Raw genomic sequence first — 23,623 nt, 5'->3', positions numbered from 1 at the left:
TTAGAAAATCTGGGGTAGAAAATCTACCAGAAAAGTGGACTCCATAGTTGGTATGTTGCATGTACGGACTCAAACCCGTACATCGTTATAATATTTTATCCATTATATCAAAAAACTAATTTTATACTAGTATAGAAGTAGACAGTAATAATAACCAAATCTCTTTTAATAACCAATACATTTTTCTACACAAGAACTTGCTAGCCGAGCAGCAAACCGCAGGAAGAGAGTGAGCTCAAACCGGTTCAAAATGCCACCAGCAAGCGCATGGACCACTAAACGCGACTACATAGTAAATATAATAAATTACAATTTTTGTCGATTTGGATTTTTATTAAATATTTTACTGTTTTTATCTTTTTTCGTTGGCTGGAAAGTTATGCGGTGACTAGCAATTTTCGTTGCGCGCTTTAATACATAAAAAACATTACTGGCAAAAAATGTAGTACCAAAAATTGCAGCATATAAATTCTAAAATTTATTTCGGAGATAGTTCTTATAGCCTTTTTAGGTCATGGGCAACATTTTTATAACTGTTGTTTCATTGCGATGTTTTATAATTTTTGCAGCCTTTTAATATTTGATTTCGTTGGAAATCCTTTCTAATTTTTTATGACATGCATTTATCATTTGCAAAACCGTAAAGAATATCTTAAATTGTCTCTTTGCGGACTTCTTTAAGTCTGTAAGACATAAAAGTAAAGCTTTGTTAAGTATCCGATTATTTTTTATTTTTTGTGTAAGCAAAAAAGTTGTCAAATGGCTCATAAAACAAAATATTCGTTTATATGTAGAAATTTACGATTTCTCAAATCTTTTAAGTACACATTGAAAAAGTAGCGTGTTCTACTTCAATCAGAGATATACGATATGGTGGAGTTGGCATTTGTAGCCTACACAAAAATTAATTCGTATGTACTCGTACGAGCATAAAAGTGCACCTGCAGAAATATTTGGGATTTTTATTTATTCCAAAACACAGTCAGAGAGTTAGTAATGAAAGAGTTAGGTTACGTTATATTGTCTGTCAGAAAATACATGATCTATTGATCCTTAGTAATTGAAAGATTTAGTTATGGGTGATTAATGAAGATTTTTCAAAACTTAGGTCCGAGAGAGTTGGCTAAAAATAAAAAAAAGCAAAACTGTTTAGATAAGAATTTTCACCATGCCATTGCCCATTAAGTATAGTATTCGTGTTAGTTGTATCGAAACAATATTCAACCCTATACCTTCACAAAAAGAAACTAATCCTACTAACTTCTTAATAAGAACTGCTGTTTGAGAATCTCTTGTGACTGTACGTCTCTTATTCTTACTTAAAAGGCTTTCGGAACCTTGCAATTTCCTGCATCTCTCATCAATCTTCTACGTAACCTATATTCTGCGAATAGACATTTTTGATACGGAAGAAAACCTAACAGCTCAAAAATCACTATACTATTGATAATTGGTGATCATCTAGCTGCAATCTATCTTAACCCTATTCTGTAGCTTATCTTAGTCTATATCTGTAACCTATGTATATTAGCTGTTTGTGCCATTATAAACATCTAAAGATCTTTAAAAATTTGTTTGAAGGCAAAGTGATAAAAAAACGGAATAAAAGGTCAGTAAGCCAACGATGTGAGAAAACCTAGTTTACCATCCCTGCTGAATTGATGATTGGTGATCATCTAGCATTCGAATGCCATTTTTAAAAGAAGAATATTTATTATCCTTAGAAAGATTAAGTTCGTGCACGTATGACAGTATATTTTTCTAAAATTTATAAAATATAAAGTAATGAATCAAGATTTCCAAACTGTGTGCTATAATTGGATTATCGAACATTATTATGATTTACATATTTTTGCAAATCAACGCCGTTGTTGAAATTTTGATTAGAACGTCAAACAGAGTTCTGAACATGATAAATCCAGACGATAATATAGATGATTTTATACAGACAAGATATGATTTACATATAACTTGTTGTACAAAGTCTTCTGCATTTGACACATAAGGTGTTAAAAGAAAATATTCAATATACCAATGCTGAAATTAGCTTTGACCATATGATTTTTATGGCTTTGCATACTCCTTTTAGGTTTGGTCAAATTTCCAGAATCTTTGGAGCTCGAAATGTTGGCAAACAAAATTAAGGTCACTTAATGAAGCTTTTTTAATTTTTGATTTTTTACCTAAATTTATTTTCTTATTTTATATGTTTTACTTCAATCTCCCGAGTACAAGAGATTATTGGTCTGAAAATGGCAACCATTGTGTTCCAATAATACAAACAACGATGACTGGGAACCGATTTGAAAAAATGCGGCAATTCATCCACTTTAATGAAAAAGAAAATGCTCCATCTCGAGACGATCCAAACCGCGATAGATTATATCTCATTAGACCATTGATTGGCATAAATTCGGTAGCATACCTGATTGTGCGTTGATGAACAAATGTGTTCTTCAAAAATAAGGTTTATGGATAAATGGGGTTTAAATTATATGTCTTATGTGACTCCACCGGGTTTCAAAGTTTGAAATTTTTCCGGAGGACCTAACATATTACTCCAGGGCGAACCAGATTTGAAGTCATCAGGAAAATGTTGTTAGACTTTTGCGTGAGGTTCCTCGTTATCAAAATCATATCGTTTATTTTGATAACTACTTGCCGTTGCTAGTATATTTACGATCTCAAGGTATACTTTCAACTTGGATGAGAAAGCTGCGAATACGTTGCTTCAATTTACGGCGTCGATGTGACATCATTGTCATGGAAGGACAACAAGATTGTGAACAGTTCGGTATGAAACCAATCTTGATTGGTGAAAACGAAGATTTACCTGCAACATCTTCCTCCATAAAACGTTACGACAAAAAGGACAAGACATTTAAAATGATTTCCTGCCCAGAAATAATTAAACAGTACAATCGTCATATGGGTGGCGTAGATTTACTTGACAGCTGTATGGGTCGTCATAAAATCACGATGAAAAGTCGTAAATGGACCAACAGAATGTTTTAACACTTACTAGACTTAACATGTGCTAATGCATGGACAAACGAATTAATAAGAATCGCCTCGGATATAAAGAAATGCGTCTTATTGATTTTAAGTTAGAATTTATTCCCTATTTAGTTTCAAATCTTTTGAAGCCTCTAAACGTGGGCGTCCTAACCTCCAGCCGTTTTTAGAGGAAAAAAGAGAAAACCGAATTCTTCTGTAGCATTATCAAAAGACAGCTCATTTAGCTCATTAGTAAAAAAATGAAGGGAATGCCCAGTGTATCTTTAAGGATACAACCATTATTTTTAAAAAAATTTCTCCGAAAGTAATTTTTTTCAAAAAATCGTCGAAGAAACCACGTTCCACATATATTTTTACATAACATATAAATTTTTTACAAAAAATCTGAGGCCTTGGGCATTTAAGGTTAAATAAGAATATTTATGCCCTTTGAAAGATTATGATATCGACAGTTAAAATTAATAAAAATTGTGTGCTACGCCCACCATCCGGTTCCCATGAAGCCATCAGACTCTGATGATTCGGGTGTAAAGTTTTATGACTTTGTCGTATTTAGTTAATTATTTATCGCACTTTTAGTAGTTTTTGACAGTACCGTTTTATGGAAAGTGGACATTATTCTCTTCCGATTTCAACCATTTAAGGGATTACCGTGAGTGAATTTGGCTTTTGTAGGTTTAATAGGCCAAGAGGTATGTAAACTAAAATTTTCACTTACGTTCTTGGAGGAAATAATTAGAGTTTTTTTTATGTGCGAATATATGTATGTACATACTTATGTATATCGTTTAATGAATTTAAAAAGTGTTTACTAACAGCACCCAACCTTCGGCTTAGCTAATAAAATTTTCAACTCTATTATCGGTATGAGAACGGCTTAATTATAGCGCAATATAAGAACAAGAAAGGTAAAATAGAATGGACAAACATAACAAAAAGTAAAAAACGAAATCTTACTTGAAAGGCGATGCTTTTACGTGCGCCAATAGTGTCTAGATTCAGTTCCAAGGTTCCATCAGTGATGCTAGTTTCCAAATAGTTCGGATATCACCCATATTTTGAGAAAATCTTTATATCACAAATTGAACACTTTCCGAAGATCCCATGCCAACGTTATTTTAATTTACAGATTTATATTTAATATTTTCCTTTATTTTGAATAAAAACTGCAAACTTGTGCAAAAAAGTCTACCCAAGATATCCGCTTAAAAGTATAAGCGTGGAATTGTGTAGTCAACGAAATCATCAAACAAAAGTTTTGTAGCCGTAACACACGGGCGAAAACATGGATACATATTACGTACATACATAGGTATGTACCGAAAATACACGTTTTTTAACTGGTACATAACACGAACAATTACATATGTATGTATGTATGTACATCCATATACTATAAAAGTTCAGCGAACACTTTTACATATAGTACATATAAATGTACAGTATATACATATGTACATACACATAAAATGAACCAAATTGTCAACGACAGTGATTTTATGGATAAAATTCAGCACGTGTACATAATATCTGAAAGCTCTCTTCTAGAGACTTATGTTCCGTTTTGTGCTTCCAAACACAACACTGTCGTTATGAGAAAATTTTTGCACAACAACTTGACAACAAGATACAAAATATGTAAATATGTCAAGAAAATAGGGAAATATAAATATTTATTTGTAAAATCAACAGACAACTGGCTCCAGCTTTATCGCCAGTAGATGTTGAGCAATTTTGTAATAACTCTGGAGCCAAGTGTGAGAAACTTGTTGTGAAGTACATATGTATGTATGTATTTGAGGTGATGCCTGACAGAATATGAACAAAACATAAGGGTGGACCTTAGACATAACAGGTAAAAAATCTGAACTCGCAAGTAGTAACTCTTTTTTATTATAAATAATCGGATGGTTCTCGTAAAACTATAATATAATAATTATATTATCTTAATTTCAGAAATTATTATTTATTATCTCCTACAAATGAAAATTCATTGAATTTGAATAACAAATTGAAAAAAATTATTTATTTTTGAAGTCATAGAGTGATAACTAATTTTATATCTCAAGTAATACGCTATGAAGATATAGCACTCCGCCATTATTATCATCGCTTCAGTATATAAGTTTTAATTTTGGCTGGAACTTTAACTAATTAGAAAGTGAAAATCGAAACTAAGTTTGTTTCATATTTCAAGGACCACCCTAATGTATGCACAAAGATAAATATTCAGAATGTCGAATTTGATACAGTAAGGAGCGAAGGTGAAAGTTCAATGAACAGTGGGAAGGCAATTGAAACTAGGTCACTTCGATTGATGGGTAACAAATAATTACGGAAAACAAATTTATGCGAAAAACATGACATCAAATGCGTAAAATTTTAAGCAAGTAATTTTTTTAATGTTGCTGACATATGAAAAAGTAATATTAATAGTTACTGAAATATTGATTAATTGAATGCGGAACGATAAAAGCAAGCAACGAATTGAAGTTACTTAGCTGACGTACATACTGTGTAATTGCTAACACAGGAAACAAAGTCCAGGCTGGAATATATTACCGTACAAGGGCTGGTTTGGTTAGATCATAGTAGAAAGGAGGTGGCTGTGCTGATGAGAGTAGCCAATTTTTCCTTCTGAGCTAGTAAAATGGGACGAAACTATAAATAAACTAGTATTTTTGTTCATTTATTTGTTTCGATCGTTTACATAAAACCTTTAAAACGAAGAAAACTGGAGTACACTCTTGTAGCTATTACATTTATGGCACGAGGATAGACAGAAAATTGTTGAGCAGTTGAGATTTAAGATGAGCCAAGTTCACACACTTCGCCAAAAACCACATAACCCTTAGAGACCTACTTCGTTATACTACATAATTTTTTGCATAGAGTGCGAAGTAAAGTACATATGTACATATGTATGTATGTACATCTTAAAAATCCCAACATCTCGAGAAGTAGTAATGACAGCGATTTTGTCCTCGGACCTTTTTTGTAGCAAATAAAATTTTTTACAAGTTTGTCAGTTTTTATACCCTGAACAAGGTATATTAAGTTTGTCACGATGTTTGTAACACCCAGAAAGAAGCGTCGGAGACCCTATAAAGTATATACATATATAAATGATCAGTATGTTGAGCTGAGTCGATTTAGCCATGTCCGTCTGTCTGTCTGTCTGTCCGTCCGTCCGTCTGTATATGTATATACGAACTAGTCCCTCAGTTTTTAAGATATCTTTTTGAAATTTTGCAAACGTCATTTTCTCTTCTAGAAGCTGCTCATTTGTCGGAACGGCCGATGTCGGAACACTATATCACATATAGCTGCCATACAAACTGAACGATCGGAATCAAGTTCTTGTATGGAAAACTTTCACAATTGACAATGTATCTTCATTAAATTTGGTATATATTATTTTGTAAGGCAACAATGTAATCTCCGACAAAAATTGTTCAGATCGGATTACTGTAGCATATAGCTTCCATACAAACGGAACACATACTTACTAAAAGAAATGCACTTGTGAAGGGTATATTAGCTTCGGTGCAGCCGAAGTTAACGTTTTTTCTTGTTTTCTATAGCTCTTGTCATTTATGTGATATATAATATAAAAAACCTCGCGTGGGCACTTTTATAAGAGTGTTCAATTCTGAGGAATATGTGTCTAAAGTCAAAGCGATGCCATAAAATGCCTCTGAGCTATAGATATTCAAAGACACAAAATCACGATTGTCGTGTATTTTCAATGGAAAATTTTTACATGCCTTGGTCCAGTTCTTAATGTTAATATTAAGGGCTCAAATTTTCAGGGAATTTTTTAGGGTATTTCCAAGGAAATTTCATGACGGGATTGAAAAAAATTAATAGTTCAAAAAAAAAAACACCCTAATGTACTAGTATGTACATATGTATGTAAGTATATAAGTATGTGTTTTTAATCTGACCTTAGAACAGGTGCTGAATGGTAAGAAAGTGATTCACTGACTGTTGGTGTAGCTTAATAGATTTAATGGCTTCATTGAGTCTCATTATGAAGAAAGCACTGCTTGTTACTTAGATAAATACGATTATAATACAAAACGCATAATAGTAAATGTACACGCAATACATGACCCATTAAATGTTCCCCCGCTTGACTACTTGCATACCCAAAATTTGTGGATACTTTTCCGTCAGTCAATTAAATGACGTCATTTCAAGTGCGTGCGTACTTGACGTAAATATAAATTTATTGCGTATAATATAAGTATACATACATATGTGTAATTATAGTATATTATATACACACAGGTTTTGATACTTCGTAAGCAAATAAGCATACATACATATGTAAGTACTTATAAAGCCATATTCGTAAGGAATATCAAAATGTTCTTTGCTCAGGTTAAGTAATAAATAGTGCATATTATGTTTACTTCGTGCTAATTACCCTTTTATTATTAAAAAAACTTACCGCACCTCCGCAAACAATACACACACCCCGTTGGTATTTCTTGTACGTAGATAATTTAGCTGAATGATGAAATGATTTTTTGTTATTTATTAATGCCTACGAAGGCTACAAGCGCACGATCGAATAACACAAATACGATTATTTCGAAGCACTTTACCAACAGGCCATACATTTTTTCAAAAACATGAATAATTGAATAACTTTGCTCCATTTAATTATGTACACTTTATTGGCACCAATTTTATTACACTTTCCATTTAAACACTTTTCACTTATTCCCCCTTCTTTCCATTGCATATTTTGCTTAACACTTGAATACATAAACTAATTCACTTTACAGAACACACTTTTATTTAATCAAATTCACTTATTAATAATACCGAGCACCGATTAAACGCAATTTTAAATAATAAACACAAATTCTTGCACAAATCTTCTTTACTTTAACAATTGCCTGCGTACGCGAACAAAGATCCGAACAGGTGTTTTAGCTATTGACCGCACACGAAAATTTTCCATTGTCAACTGCGCTGCTTCTGCTTTGGTCATGCATGTTCTTGTTTAGTTGATCGTATTTTGTTTGTGCACTTTGTTGGTATGCAAAAAAATGCGAATGCATTGTTTGTTTGCTCATGTAGTTTTTGTTTTGCTGTTCAATGGTAATTTGTTTTGCGCTTATACTCCGTATGAATACATCCCAGTAGAAAAATGAGGTTGATATACTATTGAAGGTTTATAATTGTAATTAATTTAATGAATTGTAGAGGCATTGAGTTCTGAAAAAGTAATAGCGAAAGAATAAAGAGTTTGAGTGGCTTAAAATAAAAAGTAATAAATAAAATATAAAATATAATAATAAAATAAATATAAAAATAATATTAAGAAAGTTTTTATCAGCGTTTTCACTCTAAATTAACCATTTAAATGATTGAAGAAAAAATCGACTGGAAATTACGTCTGTTTGCAATAATTTCTGTTTTCCACTACCTGTAGATACATAATAATACTAATTATACCTTAAACAGGGTATATTAAGATCGGCATTATGTTTGACTCAAAAGGAAACGTCGGAGGCCTTATAAAATATTTTTTATATGGCAAGATATCTTTAATCTAATCTTTAGTCATTTTGCGAATGTGATTCTGGAGGATATTTCTTGCTAATTTTGAATTGCTAAAGCCGAAAATGATAAAAAGTTTTCTTACACATAGGATTTTTTTTGATGTAGTCAAGGGTGTACTAAAAGGATAAAAAAAGATGTACGTGATGAAAAATTTTGTAACACAAATTCGTAATGAAGACACCTCAAACACCCCACATACTATGTATGATAATTCGGGTGGTGGAGCACGGTGCTCGCTCGTTCCGTAGTTCTGGTTAGCCGTGGGGAAACGAATGGCGCAATTTATTCCACAAATATTAAATAAAAAACAAAAAGTTTCTTATAATACATATATTTAAAAATAACAAATTGGAAACACTTACCACGTCTGTATAGCTGAGCGGTCGCAAAAGGAGAGAGCGCGCGCAACTTTTTATACTCTCGCAACAAAGTTGCTAAGGAGAGTAAATATTATAGTTTTGTTCACATAACGGTTGTTTGTAAATCCTAAAACTAAAAGAGTCAGATATAGGGTTATATATACCAAAGTGATCAGGGTGACGAATAGAGTTGAAATCCGGATGTCTGTCCGTCCGTCCGTCTGTCCGTCCGTCCGTGCAAGCTTTAACTTGAGTAAAAATTGAGATATCATGATGAAACTTGGTACACGTATTTCTTGGCTCCATAAGAAGGTTAAGTTCGAAGATGGGCATTCGAAGATGGTTCGCCCACAAAATGGCGGAAACTGAAAACCTATAAATAACTAAGCCATAAATAAAGATATTAAAGTGAAATTTGGCACAAAGGATCGCATTAGGGAGGGGCATATTTGGACGTAATTTTTTTACCTACTAAGTTTTTTGTACATATCTCGGAAACTACTACAGCTATGTCAACCAAATTCTATAGAGTCTTTTCCTTCAAGCATTTCCATATACAGTTCAAAAATGGAAGAAATCGGATAATAACCTCGCCCACCTCCCATACAAAGGTTATGTTGAAAATCACTAAAAGTGCGTTAACCGACTAACAAAAAACGTTAGAAACACTAAATTTTACGGAAGAAGTGGCAGAAGGAAGCTGCACGCAGGCTTTTTTAAAAATTGAAAATGGGCGTGGCCTCGCCCACTTATGGACCAAAAACCATATCTCGGGGACTACTAGACCGATTTCAATTAAATTCGGTATGTTATAGTTTCCTTGATGATATGTGCAAAATATGGGTGAAATCGGTTCACAACCACGCCTTCTTCCAATATAACGCTATTTTGAATTCCATCTGATGCCTTCTCTATATAATATATGTATACATTAGGAACCAATGATGATAGCGGAATAAAACTTTACACAAATACGGTATTTGAAAAATATGTAAATGACTGATAATGAAATCTAGATTATCAATCGTGCGAGAGTATGACACCCGAACTTTACTTGTTTTAGTTAAAGTTTAGTTGCGTTCGAATTAAAACTTCGAAAAAAGAAGAAAAAGAAAGATTGCTCTGCCAATACAGACGTGGCAAAAGAAATTGGACGGGGGCGGCGTCAACAATATATATACCTCTTAGCACTTCTGTGGCAAATTTTTCCTTGAGATTTGTTGAGAAGTGTTATTCATTATCATCATCATATTAGTATTATTCAATGCATAATTATAATCTCCAAAAATTATTCAGATCGGGCTTCTTTATTATATAGTTGATATACATACTTATATACTGACCGACTAAAGTCAAGATAAATTTCTTGTTTTACACCTTTATGCTATAAAAGTAGTATTCTTGAAAGAGATCTGATATGTGAGATCTGATTCGATCGGTTTTTTTTTGTATACTTACATACATACTTATGTATATCGAATGTAAGTACATACAGCTGTTGACAGCTAATTAGAAACGCTCACTTTTTTGTAGGTGGCTGATGAGTATAATGATAAAGGTTTTTGATATACCGTTATTTATATTCCTAAAAGTCTTGCTTTGTTCGTGTTACTCTATTTACTACTAAATTCACTCTGTTTTATAGCTGTGAAGTTAAAGTTCTTTTAATTTTTTTCCCAAATGGTAAATGCGTTACGATATAGAAGGTGAATTAAGTGCGACAGCTAATTAGAAACAGTTGTTTAAATAACTAAAATTCCTCAAGGTATTAATTTTTATTAATAATATTATTGATTTCTGGTAAGGATGTGTTTCAAAGATGTGGTTTAAAATATATTAAAATGTATTATTCAAGTTTTTTAATGAGAAAAAGCTGCAGCTGTACACCTGCCCTACTGGGTTACATTTTTGACGTTCGTCGGTCTGAAAAGACGTACAAAGATATTTTTAATCAGGTCAAAAAAAAACTGACCTTAAGCCAGTGGTCGGCATGAGAGGATTTGCTATGAAATGCCGACCACTGGTCTAAAACAACAAATCAAGGGAGGTATGTCGTTTGGAACGATGTAACAGAAATTAATCGCTTAGGTCTTAATGGTCAAAGGTATGTTCGCCGCCCATTAATTCAAGAATTTGATCCTCGCTATGTTCCACGTGTAGTTGAGTATGGTGGAGGATCAATCATGGTGTGGGGATTTTTCATCTTGAATGGTGTTGGTCCACTCCATAAGATTAATGGAATTTTAAACAAGAAGAAATACGTCGACATCCTAAAAAATGTCATGTTGCCATGATCTGAGGAAAATTTGCCTGTTATAAGGAAGATAACAATTTAAACCACTCAATCGTCGATTCCAAATGTTTTTGTTAAAATCTTTATAACAAAAACGAATTTTAAACAAAATTTTTACTATTAGAGTTTAAGTTTAACAAAGGTTTCAATAAAATAAGTGAAAATACAATAAAAATGCGTGATTTATTGGAAAATAACGTCATTTACTTCAAAATAGGTGTCGTTTCTAATTAGCTGTCAACAGCTGTATATTTAAGAATTTTCTCGGAAAAAAATTATGAAATTTTTGATTCGGGTCCCAAAAGTCTAAACTTATTCTTCTCGAGGCATTGTTTTTAGAGTCGGTGAGGAAAACTTCGCCGAAACGGCTAAACTGATCGACTGAAATATTGACACGACTTTCTAAGACATAAGTATTTCACATTATCCATGAAGGAATACGATTGTCTGAAATAATTTCGATATTTCAAGAGCTTCTTAGTTCTCATCATAATGGTTTCACTGTCAATCGATCAATGCTGGTATTAATAAACTACTTTTTGAAAATCTAACATTAAAAAATCACAAACGGATTTTCTACTCGACTTGCACTCCTGCTCTCCGAGAGCACTCGTCAACAACTCGGTATAAGGGAACTGTGGGACGGCATTTCAAGCTCCTTACGTACAGCTACAACCGAAACCATTGGTTTGCGGAAAATGTAAAAGAACAGCTGGTACGACGAGGAGTACGAACGAGGAGACGTAGGATAACTCTTGCCAACAGATGCTACTTCGGACTGCGTAGGCAATTGAAAAGTAAAGTCTTCTCTCGACGAACAAAAACCGAACTCTATAAGTCACTCATAATTCCCTTCCTGCTATACGGTGCAGAGGCTTGGACGATGACAACAACTGATAAGTCGACGTTGCGAGTTTTCGAGAGAAAAGTTCTGCGAAAGATTGACGATTGTATGAGATATACCATTCGACGCAGTACGCGCCGGGGAAAGCAGAGGAAGACCTCCACTCCGTTGGAAGGACCAGGTGGAGAAGGACCTGACTTCGCTTGGAATATCCAATTGGCACCACGTAGCGAAAAGAAGAAACGACTGGCGATTTTTACAATGGGAAAAATTGTACTGTAAATTTCTAGAAATTTTGTATTTCCAATAGAATTAGAATTTTCAGAAGTTTTTTGGGGGATCTATATTCATACATACATACATATGTATGTACTTTATCGCGAACACAAAAGTTTAGTAGCTAAAAGCATTCAGTGAATTCCGTCCATTCACCTCTGTTAATGACGACAATAATCAACAGTCAGTTATCAGAGGACTTCAGCATCTCTTATGGATCGACTCAACACGTTTTGGATATGAATCGTTGTAATGCTAGACTAGTAACAAAAGACCAAAATCTGAGCTGAGGACCCTAAATTAATCAAACGCATCAGTACTGGTGACAAGACAAACATGGGCTTATGAATATGACGTCGAAGCTGTCGAAAAATTTAGCGAATGGTTTTCCAAAAAGTTGGCACAAGCGAAAAAATTAATATTCGTTGAACGCGCCGAAGGTCATACCAGCCATAGTTTATAACAGGTGAATGGAAAATCGAAACCCATTTTAAAGGCGATAATAAAGATTCGGGTTTAAATATCAATCTCCGGGTTCGAGTCCGAGTCAGGATCAATTTGATCAGTTGGTAATAATGAGTGGGCTTGCCCTTCATACGATAAGTGCCCGTTTAATTATTAAACAATGTATATATTTTTGGGAACTGAAATGGAAGAAATAACTGTAAAAAATTAATACTAAGTATTACATTAAAACAATATGACCTGCAAGGGCGCTATTGATGACGTCATATGTAGGCTTACGTCATTCTGAGTAAATGTAACTGTCGAAGGAAACTCAAATATCTCAGCAATTTTTCTCGCATGTAAACTCTAAATGTGTACACCAAAACACGCAACAAAAATCTCTTTGAGGAAATACAGCGATTACGATAAATTTCTATTGATAAAAACAACTAACAACAGGCGACGGCTGCTTAAAAGCTACAACAATCATAAAAGTTAAGTAAAGGAGTAAAATAACAATAAAAAAATTATATAAAACAGCTAAAGTGGCGACAACATTGCCAAACTCGATAGCTGTGGGGCAATAAGAAATGTCCTACAGTATAATATAAATAGGTATGCATATATAAAATATACGAGGTGTGTTCAAAAAGTATCGCGAATTTTGTGTTTTTTCAAAAATTATTTATTTATTCATGAATATCTATTTTGTCTCTTTCAAATTAATCCCCATGAGATGTTATACACTTGTACCAACGGTTTTTCAATCTTCGAAGCACTTCAAAAAATCATTTTTTTTATCTTCTTCTGCTCCTCCTTCGATGCCGTCTTTATCTCGTCAAGAGAAGCGTAACGTCGTCCTTTCATGGGCCTCTTCAGTTTAGGGAACAAGAAAAAGTCACAGGGGGCCAGATCTGGGGAATACGGTGGCTGCGGCATCATTAGTGTGTTTTTTTTTTTTTGGCCAAAAAGTCGCGCACAAGCAACGATGTGTGAGCAGGGGCGTTATCGTGGTGCAAAAGCCAATTTTTGTTCTTCCACAAATACGGGCGTTTCTGGCGGATTGCTTCGTGCAAATTGCGCATAACTTGCAGGTAATATCCCTTTTGACCGTTCTTCCCTGAGGCAAGAACTCATTCACCACGCCCCTGCAATCGAAGAAAACTGTCAGCAAACTGTCGCGATACTTTTTGAACACACCTCGTATATGTACATACACACATGCATGAGTGCTTTGGTGTATATTTTTATAAACACTCATAAATAAATATAACTCTCAAGTATTTTTCGTTGTGTTGTCTCGCCCCCGCGGCATTGATAAGCAGCAAGTAACGCAGCGCTTCGCACGTGAGCGAGTGTGCCTTGAAATAGGAGCTGACTTGGCCAGACCAACAACCGCAAACACCCAAGCTAAGGGCGTAAGCACACGAATCGTTAGGTACTCACGGTGGCGGCAGCAGAGCCGAGCAGCAAATAACGCCGCCAAAGTCTGTTTCCTTCGCCGTTTTCTGTTTGCGTTTGCATTTTGTGCGATCTCGCACGCAAATCATATACACTCGACTATTGCGAATGGCAAAAGGTTCGTTGGGCTGGCTGACTGCTTGACTGGCGGCAAGCAGCGCATGGCAGGCAGCAGCCAGACGAACAGACCCACGGTGACTGTGGTCGACTGCCGCCGTGTTTGTTGGCCACTCACAATCAGGTTGTTTAGTTTAGTTTCGAGTTGTTGTTTTGAATGGTTTCGTTGTTGTTGTCGTTGCTTTGTATGCTTTCGTTGTTGTTGTTATTAGTACCTTGGCAGCTCCTTTGGTGGCTGCGTGCTTTGGGTAGCCTTTTTTGTTTCTTGGTGTTTTATTTGGTTAGCGTGTTGTGATGTGCTGGCGCTTGGCATGTCTTACTCGTTAGCAGCGATTTACAACAACACTCCAGTGTCTCAATATTTGTATGTATACATGTGTTTCTTTGTGTGGGTGTAGTGTTAAATGGCATTTAACACGCACACATGCCCGCTGGCGCCAAGTTAACACAAACACAAGCTCAAAGTCACTCAAACAATCGACTTTTTCGCTCAATTTGCCTTTACTGTTATTTAACAGCGCATTTACAGCAGTTTTGGAGTTAAATTTGTGGCTCTCGCTCATAACAGTAGTAATTACGCGCTCGCATTTTACGAAGCGGTGCTCCTAAAATAAGTATTACTCTCCAGCACTCGAGGAATTTTGTGTTAGAAAAGCTCATTTTGACTAAAAAAGAACTACAAAGAAGGAGAGCTTTCCATTTTGAATTTGCAAGGATTTCTTTTGGAGAAAGTGTTGATATCACTGGCCTTGTTGCTGGATTTTAAGTAGCTATGGGGTTGATATATGCATACATACATACATATATGTACATACATATAACGGTTAGCGATTTTGCCTTTAGTAGCAGGCATTCATATGTACATATACACAACTATTATCTGAATATTCATTCATTCCTTGCAAATTGCACCAACCATATTAGCTGAGTATATGTGTTTCTTTATCAATGGCAGAATTAATATGCGCGATATGTTTTCGTGTTGAATTTCTTGTGAGGTGAGTAGTTATTTATAAGCTGAGGGGAGTAACTGCAATTCAACTTATTTTTCACTCACTTCACATGTGATATTTAGAAGCAGAAAATCAAAAAAACAAAAAAAAAGAAAAAAATAGAGACGATAATATTGGCTGCACCAAAGCTATAATACCCTTCACAGTTGCACAAGAACTTGAGTTTGATGGGCTTCTTTTTGATCGTTCGGTTTTGTTATTCGGCGGTTCCGACAAGAGTGAGCAGCTTCTTGGGAAGAAAGGGAAGTGTGCAAAATATCACATCGATATCTCAAAACTTCATTTAAATACAGACAGACAGACGGACGTGGTTAGTCGACTATAATAAATAACGTAATTGAAAATTTTAGTTTTCAAACCTAGTCCTAGAAAAAAAGTTTACCTTCCTAAACGCTTTTGTTAGAATTCTTCAAATACTAAATATTATATTTTCATTTTGAATATTCTTTAATGACACTTATTTCGTAATAATACTAGTTTTTGATCTGTTAAGCGTAGAAGACCAGTGAATCGAACAAGCTATGTCAATTGACTGGCAGCGCTAACAGTAACAGTGCAGACTCTTTAACAAAGTTAAGCATACTGGGAACTTGGATGAGTATAAATTCATCCTAACCGCATATAATAAAAGACATCAACATTTTAGGAAATTCTGCGAAAATATTTCCTCAACTCTCAAGACAGCAAGGCTGCACAAGGCTCTGGACAAAATAGCTAATACTGGTAAGACTGACACAGTATTAGCTATCAAAAGGTCTGATGGAACCAATACGACCAGTTCAGAAGAAAGAGTTACAGCACCTCTGCAATTATGGAAAATGAAATGTGGTAAGTAGATGTCTCAAATTCCGTGATGATGCTGAAAACTATGCCTGGGGGCTCGCATACAAGATCGTAATGGGGAAACTACGTACTCGAGGTCAAATGCCAACTTCCTCATCAACTCTTGAAATAATTGTTTCAGTACTCTTCCTAACCCGACCCCAACTTCCTCGAGAGATCGTGGTGGTGCAACAAAGTCAGTTCTTACCAGAAGTAAGCAACTAAGAGGTTATAGAGGCAAGCGACCGGCTCGATCCACCTAAAGCCAGATGGCATTCCAAATATAGCGCTTAAAACAGCGATTGTTAGGAACATAGACCCTTTTAGAGCACTGTTAAATTTATGCATGTAGGAAGGCTGTTTCCCAACAATCTGGAAAAGGCAACATCTAATATTACTGCCAAAACCAAACAAACCTCTGACAGACCCGTCCCACTACCGAACGCTCTGCATCTTGGACTCTGCGGGAAAAATTCTTGAACGGAGCATTTATCCACGCCTAAGTAAGGCCAAACCAATTCGCATTTAGGAGGGCAAAATCAACAATCGCAGAGGTGACCCTAGTGAAGATACTGGCGGAAAAGGCCATTATTGGCAAAAGATGGAAACTAATGGACTAATCCTAGCAGAGAGCAAAACAGAAGCTGTACTTATTAAGGGTAGAAAAGTCCAAGAAATTGTTACATTCTGCACGAAAGGTGTAAGCATAACCACTTAGCCAGCTATCAAATATTTGGGAATCATTCTTGACGTGGCTTATACAAGTGAAAGCTACGAAAGTATGCAGAGCTCTAACCCGGCTAATGCTTAATACTCGAGGATTAATACAAAATAGGAGACAACTGCTAACCGGATTATTAAAGTCAGTTGCTCTATTCGGGGTCCAAATATGGGAGAAAGCCCTTGAAATCAATTCCTATCACCGCGGCCTATTTTCCACGTACACCATATGCACATTAAGAGTATGCTCCGCGTTTAGTAAGGTATCCGAAGAAGCCCAAGTAATCGCGGGATTGCACCCACTTAGAGTGAAGGCTGACATCACCGCCGTCCAATGTGATGGACGGGACAAGGACTGAGACGAGTAGGTCCTTGTGGTATTTACTACAGTAGCCATATAAAGGGGCGCAAATTTGGTGTGGGATTCGTGGTGGGAGAGAGACTATGTCGCCGAGTACTATCATTCACCCCGGTGGATGAACGTCTTGCCACAATCCGCATCAAAGCGAAGTTCTTCAACATATCACTGATCTGCGCCCACGCCGCAAGGGAAGAGGAGGACGATGTGACAAAAGATGCCTTCTATGAGCGCTTGGAGCGCACTTATGAGAGCTGCCCCAGCCACGATATCAAAATCGTGCTTGGCGACTTTAACGCCAGGGTGAGCAAAGAAGGTATCTTTGGAACTACGGTCAGTAAATTCAGCCTCCACGACGAATGCCCGAAATATGGTTATCGGTAGTACTAGATTCCAGCATAAGAAAATTCATCAAACCACCTGGCTGTCTCCGAATTGAAAAACCACCAACCAGATCGATCATCTACGGTCGGTAAATTCAGCCTCCACGACGAATGCCCGAAATATGGTTATCTGTAGTACTAGATTCCAGCATAAAAAGATTCATCAAGCTACCTGGCTGTCTGCGGATCGAAAAACTACCAACCAGATCGATCATGTTGTGATAGACGGAAGACACGTCTCCAGTGTTTTAGATGTGCGTGCGCTCCGAGGTCCTAACATCTGTTCTCTGAGAGCACTAGTCCACAACTCGGTATAAGGGAACTGTGGGACGGCATTTCAGGCTCCTTACGTACAGCTGCTACCGAAACCATTGGTTTTCGGAAAATGCAATATCGCAGCGGAGAGAAAACAGGCGGCCTACCTCGCAACGTTACGATCGACCACAACACATGCGGGATGGGATAGATACCGAGAGTTGAAGAGGGAAACGAGACGCATTTGTAGACAGAAAAAGAAAGAGGCCGAAATGCGTGAGTATACGTATGAAAAGCTTGATGACCGACAGGGATAATGCTCGAAAATTCTACGAAAAAATTCGGCGACTAACAGAAGGTTTCAAGACCGGAACACACTCTTGTAGAACCCCCAAAGGTGATCTAGTGACCGTTGCCCAGAGCATACTTAAATTATGGAGGGAAGACTTCTCCAGCCTGCTGAATGGCAGTGAACGTACTACGCCAGGAGAAGGCGAACCCGATTCCTCAATCGACGACGATGGAGCAGACGTTCCATTACCCGACCGTGAAGAAGTTCGAATAGCAATTAGCAAAAGGAGAATCGACACGCACCCAATTTCATTCAGCTTTCGAAGCTGCTTTCGACAGCACGAAAAGGAGCTGCCTTTATGCGGCGATGTCTGAATTTGGTATTCCCGCAAAACTAATACGGCTGTGTAAACTGACGTTGAGCAACACCAAAAGAAAATAATTCGAGCTTCAGAACTTAATCGAGCAGGTACAATCTTTAATAAGAGTGTACAGCTGCTGGCGTATGCAACGAACAACTAAAACGCGACACACAAACCACGACTGGAGCAGACACGGTTTGGTGACAAGTACTATACAAGGGGGGTTATGAGAAAAACAGAGGTAGGGCCAAGTAAATGAACGCATTAGGACCATCACGTACGTATGAGTAATACTCAACCTTCCTCCCGACGTAATACTTGACCGTGGTACCGGGGGGATCGGCGCAAGACAGTAGGAGGTTTAGTTTGGATTAAAGTTCCACATTGAAATGGGGTTCAGGCTTTCGATGCTTCCTCCTCGTAAAAAAAAATTTGGTAGATCACGATATGTCGATCATGAATATTGTACCCTTACATGAGAATCAGCATGCAGTTAACCATCGAAATTTAAAATTCACTGGATAATGGAGAGGTGATGCCATGCTAGGCACAGAAGACGCTTTTTACAACACAGCCTATAAAACAGAAACAGAGTGTGTACGCAGATGGATAGAGGCCGGACTAAGCACTAGGATAGTTGAGGCCATCGTAGGGCATACTAAGGTTCATCTCGATAAAACAAGAGATTGCCTTGAAGGTGGAGTTCTATCCCTCTTACGATGAAGTCGTGGATGAGCTTATTACGGGCAAAAAGGTCCGAGAAGTTGCTATCGTGCAAAGGGGATTAGGGTTCTAAAAGGCGTCGAAAACGACCATCGTCTTGCGTCTACGCCTAAAGGCTCCATCCAATGGATGGAGCTTTCTTAAGACCTGTTCCTGCCTTAAAACACACTAGGTGTGGACCTCGAGTTACATGATCCCATGCTTCCAAAGCACTACTGCGGTCTTAGTCTCTACGGCTGTGTAATCTACACTAAGTTCGCGCACTGCGCCGGTATTCCACCAGAGTGGCCAACAAAGAACCCCTACGGTCCATATTAGTTCAAACAGACAGTAATCTTCATCCCGCTCCAGTCCTCGCGTGAGAACCATTCAGCAACTCTTGGTTCCTTGCACAGTCTGTTCCGTGTGTTAGACCGTCGTCATCGAAACGTTACATCAGCTATGTCTTGCACTGGCTAGTATCACTTCTCGACGTGTTTCGACCTGCGCATCACACGTGAGTGGAGTTGGTCGTACCTTGCCCCATGCTGCAGGAGTTTTCCCAGCAACACCCAACAGTGGCGTCGGGATATCAATCAAAAATTCTGCAATTGGTAAATCAACACAGGATGTACTCGCTTTGCAGGCCATGGACTTCATCTTGGCAGGGGCCCGAGGAGAAATATCCATAGCAGCATCACAAGATTGGCGCTAGAAATAGAGGTCAACCAACTCCGCCCAAAAGGTATTCCTTGGAACACGAATTGGACTACCTTTCGGGCTACGCTAGGGCTGAATTCAGTGGGAGGAGACAGTTGGTTTGGTTTCCAGCACTTCTGCAACAGGGAGAACAAGTCTTACTATCCCACCTTGTTCAGCTGATAAGAAATAGCCTGGCGCTGGCTATTTTCCCTCAACCCCGGCAGACGGAAAAGAAAATTATAGATCCCGAAATAAGATCGAGGCGCTAAAGATCACTCGGAACTTCAGAAATCCGAAGTTCGTTGGATAGAGTAAAAGTGGTCGAAATTCATGACATCGAAGGTGGTTTTGACAATACCTCTCACGAAAAGGCGGTTTAATCGAGATGGCAAATGGCCGTACTGCGCACTAATATCTGAAACTACGTAGGAGACAAAGTCGTTTCCAAGAATACAATAATTTGAAAGCCAATGTACCGTTATAACACCAGCAGAATATTTGTTTCTTACAAGGTACAGAGAATAAATGCACTGGAGAGGATACCAAACGTTATATTGTTATTTTGTTGTATTTGGAGGTTAAAAAATTGTATGCAATGTAATTTCAACAATAACAATAAGCCCTTTACTGAAAAAATTTGATAGACTACCTCAGGAAGAACATCAAAGCGTCGAGGAACGTAGGATTGCCCTTAAAGTATGCCATAAATTTTATAATAAATTTATAAATTAAATTTAATTTTTGGTTTCCTTGGCTATCGTCACATTAGCGGTATATCCCAGCCAGTTATAAATAAGGTCTGAGCTGGAACATTGGGATTAGTTTACGGCCTACCCAATTGAAAGCATTATATATAGTAAATGGTGCAATTAAAAAGAAAAAAACTTATATTGATATTGAAAGGCGCGCTGTTGTTGCATAAAGAAGTTATAATTTTTCTGTGTCTAGAAATGTCCATCACATAAAACACATAAAGTGGACAAACCCGACTCAAAAGCAAATTCGCTTTTAAAATTTCAACTTAAAATTTTTAAGGAGCTTTTAGAATGTACCGACATTATTTCCTTTGAAAACCAAAACCAAATTAAAAGCAGATAGCTCGGTACTATCACTGAGCATCAAGCAGTGTGTCTTCACGTGAGTCAAAACAGCGAGGTTCCCTTACAATAAAGGATTCCAAAACAAATGAAAAGTGACCTACAATTTCTGCCAAATCAATTGGAGGAGTTTGGCAGGAAGCTCGAAAAACCACTCTATACTGAAGCACGTAAGAATTTCGAAACTGGCGGCTTTGCAAAACAAGCGCGAAAAGGGAAAACGGAATGGAATATAGAAATCCACAGAAATCAAGTCAGCACCTAACCCATTTGAACCAACTGCTTTTCTACAATATTCTTCGTTAGAAGAAATGTTTTCTCCTAATAGAGAAGAGAGAGCATAAACGCAATTTTCACTTCGCAGTTCTATGGATTCTCTTTTCATAGCGATTTTCAGCTGCAGTAAAACTAAAATTCTTTAGAGCGTTACCCAACAATCTTTGGGTTATCTTTTGTTCTCCAAAGTGTCAAAATCTCAAACCCAAATTTGGTATTTCAGAAACCTTTAAAAGAAATAATAAATACAATACTACTCTGACTACATATTTGATGTGGCTTGATGGAAACCTCAAAGGAATCTGAGGCAATTCAAAGGAATAGTATGTTATTTATTAAGAAATGAGACCGACTCATTTATTCAATTAAGCATGTGAAATAAATAATCCGTAACAAATGAGTTTACTTTTGCAAAATTTCAAGATCATTGACAATAGCCATAGTTATTCGTGGATTGTAGCATACTTTTAGGTCCATTCTGATAATCATTGCAGATAGCGCTTAAAAGGCCACAAAGGTCTCAATTTCGTTTGTATGATAAGCTTCAACCGCACCTTAATTACTTTTTATAATTTTTATACTCTCGCAACAAAGTTGCTAAGGAGAGTATTATAGTTTTGTTCACATAACGGTTGTTTGTAAGTCCTAAAACTAAAAAAAGATATAGGGTTATATATATCAAAGTGATCAGGGTGACGAGTAGAGTTGAAATCCGGATGTCTGTCTGTCCGTCCGTCCGTGCAAGCTGTAACTTGAGTAAAAATTGAGATATCATGATGAAACTTGGTACACGTATTTCTTGGCTCCATAAGAAGGTTAAGTTAGAAGATGGGCAAAATCGGCCCACTGACACGCCCACAAAATGGCGAAAAGCGAAAACCTATAAAGTGTCATAACTAAGGCATAAATAAAGATATTAAAGTGAAATTTGGCGCAAAGGATCGCATTAGGGAGGGGCATATCTGGACGTAATTTTTTTGGAAAAGTGGGCGTGGCCCGCCCCTACTAAGTTTTTTGTACATATCTCGGAAACTATTACAGCTATGTTAACCAAACTTTATAGAGTCGTTTCCTTCGGGCATTTCCGAATACAGTTCAAAAATGGAAGAAATCGGATAATAACCACGCCCACCTCCCATACAAAGGTTATGTTGAAAATCACTAAAAGTGCGTTAACCGACTAACAAAAAACGTCAGAAACACTAAATTTTACGGAAGAAATGGCAGAAGAAAGCTGCACTCAGGCTTTTTCTAAAAATTGAAAATGGGCGTGGCGTCGCCCACTTATGGACCAAAAACCATATCTCAGGAACTACTAGACCGATTTCAATGAAATTCGGTATATAATATTTTCTTAACACCCTGATGACATGTACGAAATATGGGTGAAATCGGTTCACAACCACGCCTTCTTCCAATATAACGCTATTTTGAATTCCATCTGATGCCTTCTCTGTACGTATATAATGTATACATTAGGAAATGAAAATACAATTCAATACTCAAAGTACACAAATTGATCTAATCTAATTAATTTTACAGCAAAATGAAAAAAATATGTAAATTATTATCACTTTATCATGCGAGAGTAGAAAATGTTCGGTGACACCCGAACTTAGCCCTTCCTTTCTTGTTTTTCTTACTTACTTGAACTAAAAAGTGGATCTGATAAATAAAACATTCTGATTATTTTAGTTCAGTTTCAACAGAATAGTCGTCAACGTTGGAGCTATGAAAGAAGATATTTAGACAGAATGTCCGATGCCTGACAGTAAAAATACTACATAAGCCGCATAGGATTTCAGAAGCATTAAGTGAAGTTGCTTGAGAAGAAATATCTTCTCATAATGTAAAGGAGAGAGGATCTACATAAATTTCACTGATTTTTTCTATTCTAAAATTAGTAGAACAGAATTGTGTGGATCTTGCAAAATCAGTGGAATTTAAAGGTGGAAATCTTGATATTTATTCCACAGTAGAAGAACACATTCTCTACTTTAGAGAATCATATTCAGGTATGTGAATGGAACACACAGGTGCTGCCTAGTTAATTGAACTGCCAAAAAGTCTTTGAAGTTGGCCATCGCTCAGTAAAGTTGCATTTCGATCATTGACCTTTAAGCTATGAAATCGATTGAACCCTGTGTTGGTGATCGAGTTATTCAGTTCTCTGAGTATACGGATGTGACATACTTGAAAGGACGCGCGTCAACGCAGCTTGGTCTCGAATCTGAGCAAACATTGCTC

At 36.7% G+C, this 23,623-nt stretch overlaps 1 long non-coding RNA gene across 7 annotated transcripts in view; it reads right to left on the bottom strand.

Moving 5' to 3' along the window:
- The window catches only part of LOC126759875 (uncharacterized), a 565,378-nt gene that overhangs the window by 121,814 nt on the left and 419,941 nt on the right, over positions 1 to 23,623 (bottom strand). For all 7 annotated transcript variants that reach the window (XR_007667102.1, XR_007667097.1, XR_007667096.1 and 4 more), the window contains one exon: positions 7,475 to 8,250. This is a non-coding gene — a long non-coding RNA (uncharacterized LOC126759875). The remainder of the gene's footprint in view (positions 1 to 7,474; positions 8,251 to 23,623) is intronic.

The sequence above is a fragment of the Bactrocera neohumeralis genome, chromosome 5, assembly GCF_024586455.1.
Source record: "Bactrocera neohumeralis isolate Rockhampton chromosome 5, APGP_CSIRO_Bneo_wtdbg2-racon-allhic-juicebox.fasta_v2, whole genome shotgun sequence".
NCBI classification, from domain to species: Eukaryota; Metazoa; Arthropoda; class Insecta; order Diptera; family Tephritidae; genus Bactrocera; species Bactrocera neohumeralis.
Note: the sequence above shows the minus strand (reverse complement) of the source record. Positions and strands in the feature narration are given on the sequence as shown.